We start from the raw sequence: 9,261 nt of genomic DNA, 5'->3' as shown, positions 1-9,261 counted from the left end.
TTACGCGTGAGTGTTTCCACTCTGCACCTGAATCCCGTGGGCCTCCCACTTCCTAACCTTTGGTAGTGTAGTGTAGCCCCAGTGATTCCCTAGGCCTAGGCCTATCCTGTGTTCGTGACAGTGGTCCTTATACCACTTACTTAGTATATGGTTTGCGTGGCCCCTAGGGCCTAACTGTATTACTTACCCGTGTGACTTAATGTATGCTTAAATAAGACTGTGTTGTACTTACCTCGAATCTCATAAAGAGGGCTGAGGGTTTGACTAGAATAAATGCATTCTATTTTTATATATATCTGTTGTGGTGTCCTTTCATTTGGTATTCAAGGGATTATATATGGTATTACAGCTGGCTTCACATGCCATTCAGAGTTTAGCCTAAGACTGCTCTTGTCCATGCTACCACTAGGATAGCTGGTCTATAAGGTTGACTTTACAACCAATCACCATACGGGTTGTTTGGACTGATACAAGGTGTACACTAGAACTAGTGACATCATATATCAGGCCAACTTCTCACATTGGTGAGCAGCGGTTGGGATCTGAGCTTGCTGTTGTAATACCATTGTAATCTTGAGATACTAAATTGAAAGATCACACAGATATTGTTTAGGTACATATAACATAGATTATAAATACTTAAGTCCTACTGGACTTAGTTGTTGTAGGTTGAAGGGCCTAACACACCCTGACTACAACTACTAGAGAGGTTTAGTAGATACAACTAGTGTAGGTAGGTGCACACACCACACCCTCACTAGAATCATGTCCCTGAATGGAGATCACACTGATACTCCCTCAGGAGAGGAGAATCCTAGACAGATTCCCTCTAGATATGATGCATTCACTTTCCAGGAGATGAGACAACTGTGTACCTCCAGGAGATTAAAACAGGGTTCCAACCCTACCCTTAGACAGCTAGTGGAGCTTCTGGAGGCCTATGATGCTGAAAGAGCTGCCAAGTATGGTGCCATAGCTGTAGATAAGGGCCTCCCCTCCACAGAAGAGACCCCTGACTTAACTGATACAGATGAGTCAGAAGAGACCTCAGAGGAAGAGGGAGGTAGCAAGACCCCAGTCAGAAGACTTAGTCAGGCTAACTTAAGCTTGCATGAGAGCTTGCATGGGAGCTTCCCTTACAGGCCCCCAAGTAATCTTAAAAAGAGAGATAGAAGGGGTAGATCTCCCTCAGGGGACTCTCTCCACTCCTATCACTCAAGAAGCTCCAATGCTTCATCCCACAGGGGGAGGACTTCCCCCCAGAGGAGAGAGCATGAGGCCAGAATGAAGGAAGCCAAACTGAGGATTGAAAGGGAAGAACTTGCCCTTGCCAAAGAGAAGCTTGCTCTGGCCAGAGAGCAAAAATTGTGTGGGGTCAGAACCCACTGGTGGCAGCAACATTCCTAGAGATAGGGATAGGTCTTATGACCATAGAAACCTAAGCAAGATAGTCCCCCCATATCAGAATGGGGATGACATCCACAAGTGGATGACTGATTTGGAGAGGGCCTGCAAAGTACAGCAGGTACCCCAGAGTCAGTGGGCAGCTATCTTGTGGCTCTCCTTTTCTGACAAATGTAGAGACACGCTCCTCACAGTCAGTGATGAGGATGCTAACAATTACAAAGTCCTGAAGAATGCTCTGATAGATGGGTTTGGCTTAACCACTGAGCAATATAGGTTGTTGTTCAGAGACACCCAGAAGACACAGACACAGGACTGGTCTGATTTTGTGGATTGTGCCACTAAGGCTTTGGAGGGTTGGTTAACTGGCAGCAAAGTGCAGGACTATACAGGATTGTACAACTTGATTATGAGGGAGCAGATCTTTAGTAATTGTCAGAACCAGCTTCTCCATCAACGCCTGGTAGACTCAGATTTGACCTCTCCCCAAGAATTGGGAAGAGAGCAGATAAATGGGTCAGGACCAGGATTAGGCCTAAAAATCAGGGTGGTGACCAAAAGAAAGATACCACCAAGCCTCAAGAGAAGGGTGGGGATAAAACAAAAGAGAAATCTTCCTCAGGGCCCCAAAACTCCACACAGGGTGGTGGGTCCCAAGCTCCCTCCTCTACCACAGTTAAAAAGCCTTACTGCCATGAATGTAAAATTCCTGGGCATTGGAAAACTGACAGCAGTTGCCCAAAGGCTAAAAACAAAACTGTTCCTCCAATTACTCCTGTAACACCACCTATTACTGTCAGCAGTAATCCCCCAGGTGGTGGGAGTGCCCCCAAAAATATGTTTGGGTTTTCTTGGGGAACACAGGGGGGCCCTGGCTTAGTCAATTCCCCTACAGCAGCTACTCTTGTCTGTGATGGTGGCATGGGGTTTGCCAACTTCACTGCCTGTCCCAACACTTTGGGTAGGTACAGACAGGAGCCCTACATCAATGGTAGAAAAGCTGAGGCCTACAGAGACACTGGAGCTAGCATCACTATGGTGGCCCATAGGCTAGTTCCCTCTGAGCAGCTTTTGCCTGGTTTCTCATACCAGGTAACTAACATTGATGGCAAACAGAACAGTCATCCCATGGCAGAGGTATGTCTCAGCTGGGGAGGTGTCACTGGCCCTAAAAGTGTGGCAGTTTCCCCAACCTTGCCTGTAGACTGCTTACTGGGGAAGGACTTAGAACTCTCAGCTTGGGCTGGAGTTGAACAAGACACCCATTCTAAAATGGTAGGACTTTCACCAAAGGGTAGTGGGGTTGTGCCAGCCACAACCCCTGTCCAAGTAGATTTCCTCCCTGAAAAGGTTGGAAGGGCAGTGGTAGCCACAGCCCAGGCAAAGACAGACTTCCCTGTAGAGATTGGCAGAGCTGTGACAGTCACAACTCAAACCCAAACTGAGTGCCTCCCTGAAAAGGTTGGCAGGACTGTAATGGTCTCAGTCCATACTCAGACTGACATAGGTGTAGTGAAGCCTGAAACTATGGATCACTCCACACAAACAGAGAGTAGTGGGGAGGAAGAAAAGTCTCCCTCTCCCCAGACATTAGGAAAAGGTCAGCCTCCTCAGGGATCGGACCTCACCCCTTGTGAAAGAACTGCCCCAGAGGTACCAGGCCTAGCCTGGCAGAGCCTCTGATGTCAGTGGACCCTTCCAAGGTGGGACCCAGTCTGGTGCAGGTAGCCTGCCTCTCTCTACCCTGCCTCAGTCAGCCCAGGGCTGCAGAGGTCAGGGAGGCCAGTGGACCCCAAGAGGGCCCTTGTCCACAAGAACCCCCCCATCATAAGAATGAGGATTGCCTGGCTAGTAGCCCTAGCCAGGTGATGGTTAAAAACATTCCTGAGGGATCCCCTTTACAGGTAGTTAGGGACCTCCCACAGAGGGATTCTGTTGGGTACAGGCAAACATGGGACCTTAGGGCCCCAAACCTGACCTGACCCTCCAGTAAGCCCACAAAAGGGACCCAGCCAGAGACGTTTTAATGCATGGGCAAAGTGGGCTCTGGCCCAGAGCCCCAGCCTTTCAGGGGGCCCCCTGACAGAGTCAGCTCCGTTCGAGAGTTTTGCCCTAAGGACCTTGAATATTATTTAAACGGATTGTTTTATATACTGTTTTCCTTTAATTTCTTTGTTATGTACCTGATGTGGGAGAGTCTAGCCATTTTGCAGGGAAATGTTGTGTTTATGTTTCATGCAATATACATAAAAAATGTTTCTTTTAGATCAAAACAAGGCCTAACATATAAGAAATGGTAGGGCCTCACAGAGATTATTTGCAGTAATATTGGTGCGCTGCTGCTGCGTTACAATATTGAAAACACACATAACTATCCTTGAATATTACATGTAAACACATTTAGGGCCTTATTTATGAGAAGTGATGCATTGCTGTGTGAAAACAGGGATGTGTAACTTCTTAGTGCGCCCTCGTTGCGACATGATGGATGCGTCATATTTACTGTATGTCACATCATGTCGCAAGGAGTTACAGATACGTCAGTATTTCTGGTGTATCTGTAGGCGCAAAAGTGATGCATTGCTTGGGTATGTCTGAAAATAGCTGCAACTCTAGCAATGTGTCCTTTCACGTGGGGCAAGCCCCGTGTAAAAGGACCTGCATCAGTCTTACACCTGCTGTGAGGCAGGTGTAAGATATTGACGCAATGGCCTCCTAGAAGTGGCTCCCTGAGTTCTCTTAGATTTCAATGCGCCAATTCCGCGACGCTTTTTGAGGGGAAACACCCACCCTGCACCACATTATACCTGGCGCAGGTATAATGTGGTGCAGGGGTTTACAAAGTGACGCAGCTGGCTAGATGCGTCACTTTGTAAATAGGGCGCTACATGGCACATTTTTTAAGCTGCCGGTGCGTCACAAAAAGTGACGCACCGGCAGCATAAAAGTGAATCAAGCCTCATAAAAAAGGCCCTTAGAATTTGGACGAGTTTTCCTTTGCACTGTCTGGGACCTAATGAAATTAAATGAAGTAGTGTATTTAATAAAGTGCGCAGCCACTCAGACTATAGTGTCCTGGCGCGTGACAGCGGGAGGAAAACGTGCGTAAAAGACAGTTATTAAAAAGCCAGGTATTTAAGTTCTTCCTGAAAGAGAGTAGGTCTGTGGTTAGTCTCAGAGACTCAGGGAGTCTATTCCACAATTTTGCGCCTAGAAAGCCGAGGGATCTGCCTCCAGTGCGGGCATGGCATATTTCAGGCACAATGGCCAGGTTGGCATTGGAAGATCTTGGGGGTCTAGATGTTGTGTAGCGATTAACACGCTTATTTAGGTAGCCGGCTCCTAAGCCATGGAAAGATTTAAAGAAGATGGTCATCGCTTTGAAGTCTATCCGTTCTTTATGCGGAGCCAGTGTAGAGACTTAAGAATAGGGGTCATACTAGATCTGGGCTTAGGTCTCAGGAAGGCTCTGGCCGCCGTGGTTTGTACCACTTGTAGGCGCTGGATAAGGGCTTTGGGAAGACCGAGGTACAAGCTGTTGACATAGTCAAGATTTGAGGTCACCAGAACCTGCACTATGATCTTTCTACTCTCAAGCGGTAACAGTGGCAGGAATTTTATTAGCATCCGCAGTATGCCAAACAAGCGCCAGTTAGATTTTGGATTTGAAAGTGCATGGAGAGTGTCTTGTTTATGACAATTCCTAAGTTTTTGACTTTCTCCTTTTCCGCGGGCGATGGCGGCAGATCTTTTGGCCACCAAGAGCTTCAGTCAGGCGTTTCTGGATTACCAAAAAAAACTTCTGTTCTGTCAGGATTGCACTTTAGCTGATTGATCTTAAGTCAGTTAAAAACCTTTGTGAGGCAAGACCTAATCATTGCCCCGTCAAAGTCATATCTTTTTCAAATGTAAAATTCAGCTGAGTGTCATCAGCATAGGAAACAATTTTGACGCCCTCTTCCTCTACCAGAAATGCAAGGGGGGATACATATATATTAAAAAGGGTAGGACTGAGAATGGAGCCCTGAGGGACACCTACATTCATGGACGGAACCCGGGATGAGAAAGGGGGAGCCAGATGTCCTGAGATCTATTTGCCAAGAAGGATGACATCCATGTTAAGGCGGCCCCCCAGGCCGATGTTAGCAAGTCTCTCCAGGAGCCTCTCATGTGGGACCGTATCGAAGGCCGCCGACAGATTGAGCAGTACCAGAACAGCCTTGCCTCCCTGCTCCAACTTATCCTTGAGAAATTCAATCACTTCCAGGAGAGCGGACTCCGTACTGTAGTTAGCCCTAAAACCAGATTCGGACTCATGAAGGAGCTTTCCATCGTCAATATGTTTTTGGAGGGCCTTGTTTACATGCTTCTCTAATACTTTGGAGAGGGCAGGAAGAAGCGAGATTGGCCTGTAGTTGTCAGGGTCCGTCAGTTTGGCGTTAGCCTTTTTTATCAGTGGAAGAATCTTAGCATTCTTCCATAATTTCTGCATTTTGCTTGAGGAGAGGGAAGCATTAAAGAGCTGGTTTACTGTGGGGTTTATGGTGGGAGCCAATAGGTTCAGGATATTCGCTGGACATGGGTCGGTAGGAGAGCTGGATTTAATGCTTTAGAGAATGGTCAGTGACTCTTCTAGCTAAAACTCTAAGAAAGATAGTAAAGATGAAGAATCCAAGAGGTGAAATTTGCTATTGGAACTAAGGTAGAAGGTCAGTTCTTCCTCTGAGATGTAAGTGAAGGCTTGTTGGATCACAGAGATCTTTTTGTGGAAGAATTGAGCTATTTGCTTAGACCATTCTTCCGTGCATTGCCCGTCCTTTGTGCCAGCTTTCGGGGCGGTAAAGGATTTAACTATGCTAAAGATTTCCTTACTCTTATTTTGGGCATTTTCTATTTTGGTTTGAAAGAAGTTTTTCTTGGCTGCCTTCACAATAATGTAATGAGCTTTTCAGGTGTCTTTATACACCTTCCTGTCCTCAGGTAGATAGGATTTACGCCATTTCCATTCCATTTTTCTATAATTTCTTTTGCTAGATCTGAGGGAACCATTAAACCATGGAGCTGGTGGGGCAGACCTCTTTGAGGAGCGGGAAAAAAACAGTACCGCTGTGCCAATGTTGGTTTGGAGCCATGAATCTATTGAGAGGGCGTCCGAGTCGGGGCAGCCAGACAGCTCCGGTGAGGAACGACCGAGGGCGTCTACTAACATCGGGATGGATATTTTATGGAATGTCCTTTAATTAGGGACCCTCTGCCCTGCGTTAGCCCGAGGGGCTGTGGCAGAGTTGGGAATGATGAATTTTAATAGGAGGTGGTCAGACCAGGTAATGGGAAGAGGTAGGCTTACTGATATGTCAAAGTTGTGAAAGATTTGGTCTAGGGTATGGCCCTTCTCATGGGTGGCCGAAGAAATAGATGGAAACATGTTGCAGGCCTGCAGCGTCTCCAACAAGGAAATTGTTTGAGGGTCTTTTCCATTGTCCATATATATTGAAATCTCCCAGAATAAGGCAGTTGTTGTATTTTAAGGCCCGGGAGGTGGTGGCTGTATTAAGCATAGTAATAACATTTCAAATTGCACCAGGAGGTCTGTACATCAGAAAACCAGCTACGCTATGATGGGGGACTAAGGTACGGCAGAAGCCTAAGGACTCTGCACCTTCTATGTTTTCCATCGGGATGGAAGAGCAGTCTAGTTTTTGATTGTAAATTATGGCGACACCGCCCCCCTTCCCACTTGGTCGGTCTCTCCTAAGGATTTTATAACCCGTAGGGATGGCCAAGGTGATAGTAAGGTTGGAGGCTACAGACAGCCAGGTCTCAGTGAGAAATAAAAGATCAGGCTGTTCGTCTAAAAGTTGGTCATAAATGCGTGTTTCATGCATTTGCATAGAGCGACAATTTAAAAGTGTGGCCTTTAAGTCCTCTGTTTTCTTATTGTTTTTACACTTATTGTAGCGTGGGAGGATCTTGGGTGCGAGTTTCCTGGGCTGAAGGAGAGACCAGTTGCACTTATTGCATCGAAAGTCTACCTTCAAGCTCGGATCAGCCGCTGTACACTGACATAATGGTGGCCGCCTAAGGCTAAGCAGTTTTTCCCTATTGTAATGTAGTGGAAGAAACTTACCGGAGGGGAACTGGGCAGCATGGCCGGCGCCGGACGCCTCCAGGACACTGACAGGCGCAGAGGGGCTTGCCTTTGGCGCGCTGAAGACACACGTTTGTTTGCATCGGGAATATATATGCTAATGCCTATGATGAAACTGGACCGTTAACGCAGCTGAGGAAGCGGAAACTGCGTGGGCGGGAGTGAGGAGCCCGATGGTAGCCCCAGCCCTCTTCCCAATCGGCGTATCAGCCATGGCGGACCAGGACTGGAGAAAAAGCGAGATGCGAATCGGAGCAGCTAAGGAGGTGTAGGCAAGCAGAATCAAGTAAAGTGCAAGTGCGCGTAGGTAGAAGATTTAAAAAGCACAGAGTAATTCAGCCACATATATACAATTTAAAAAGTATTAAAAACCTAGTAGCAGGGCAGTAAACACTAAATCCTACTGCTGTCAGCTGCACGCGTCCGTTTGCATTGAGAATATATAGGCTAATGCCTATGATGCAAACTGGATCACTAACGCAGCTGAGGAAGCGGAAACTGAGTGGGAAACAGGGGCTCAAATTGGATCATAAATTCAAAGCAGTTCTGAACAGGGGCCCCCAAATTATGTTTGGCCCAGGGCCCCCAAAATCCTTAAGATGTCCCTGGACCCAGCCCCCAGCTTTAGGTAGCCAGATGCTGACCCTGAGAGCACAGTGCAACTCAGTTAAAGAAAGAAAGGCATCCATGGTGGAGGATGATTGGAGGAAGCTGAGGCCTCACTTTGAGGACCCTCACTTCAGTACTCCATCTCAACACCAGCCTTTTACTTTGCAAAGACACACCAAAGGTAGAGATTCCCTATGGCGGAGACCCTATGATACCTTTAGGGTGAGGGATTGCTTAGTGGACCATGAGACAGGGGGTAACCATGCCAGTGCTGGTTCTTCCTTATATGGCCACTTAGGCAATAGAGGCTTACCTTGTCAAGGACAGCCTTATCTCCTTTCGTTTGGGGGGGTGGTTGTGTAGGAAGGTGGATATCTGACTATGGTTACCCCCAACTTTTTGCCTAGTGTCTAGCTGGTTTTTCGACTTAGTTGGCCTGAGATCCTGCCATTTAGGGTCTCAGGCTGTCTGCTCTCTCTTTAAAATGGACTCCATGTACCCTAGGTACATACCCAATTGGTAAGGATCACCTTATTGGACCCTGTACAGTGTACCCTAGGTACCCAGGGCATAGGTGTACCCTAGGCCTCCCAGGGGCTGCAGCATGTATTATGCCACCCCTGGTCTGGCCTTCCAATCAGACACAACTGGCTGATCACTCAGCTGGGGCAAGGTCGTGTAATCACCCCTTGCTTAGATATAGTATACCTATATCTACCCTTATATATAGACACATATGTACCTATCAGCCAATCGTATGGCAGGCCTTAACAATCGTGGAGGCAGAGTGCTTGGTAACATGTGAGATGGTGCTCTAGCATGAGCTGAGCCTGTCTGCAGCTATTGGAACCATGTCCTTATAGCTGTTCTATGATATAGCCTACCATATACTCTTAAAGTACCTTATAATCTTAAACGGTTATGGTAACTATGGTGTGGCTTTATCAAAACATGTCGTGTAAGGTGTCTAACACTTTGGAATCATACCCCCATACCATTTCTGGTGATGAGGATATTATTCCTCCCTTCTAGAGGGAGAGACATGTTAAAATCCTACGTTGCTGTTTGACTCTCACCAAAGCCTCAGCATCACAAAATGG

This window comes from Triturus cristatus, chromosome 1_2 (genome assembly GCF_964204655.1).
Source record: "Triturus cristatus chromosome 1_2, aTriCri1.1, whole genome shotgun sequence".
Classification (NCBI taxonomy): domain Eukaryota; kingdom Metazoa; phylum Chordata; class Amphibia; order Caudata; family Salamandridae; genus Triturus; species Triturus cristatus.
This window is presented reverse-complemented; position numbering follows the sequence as displayed.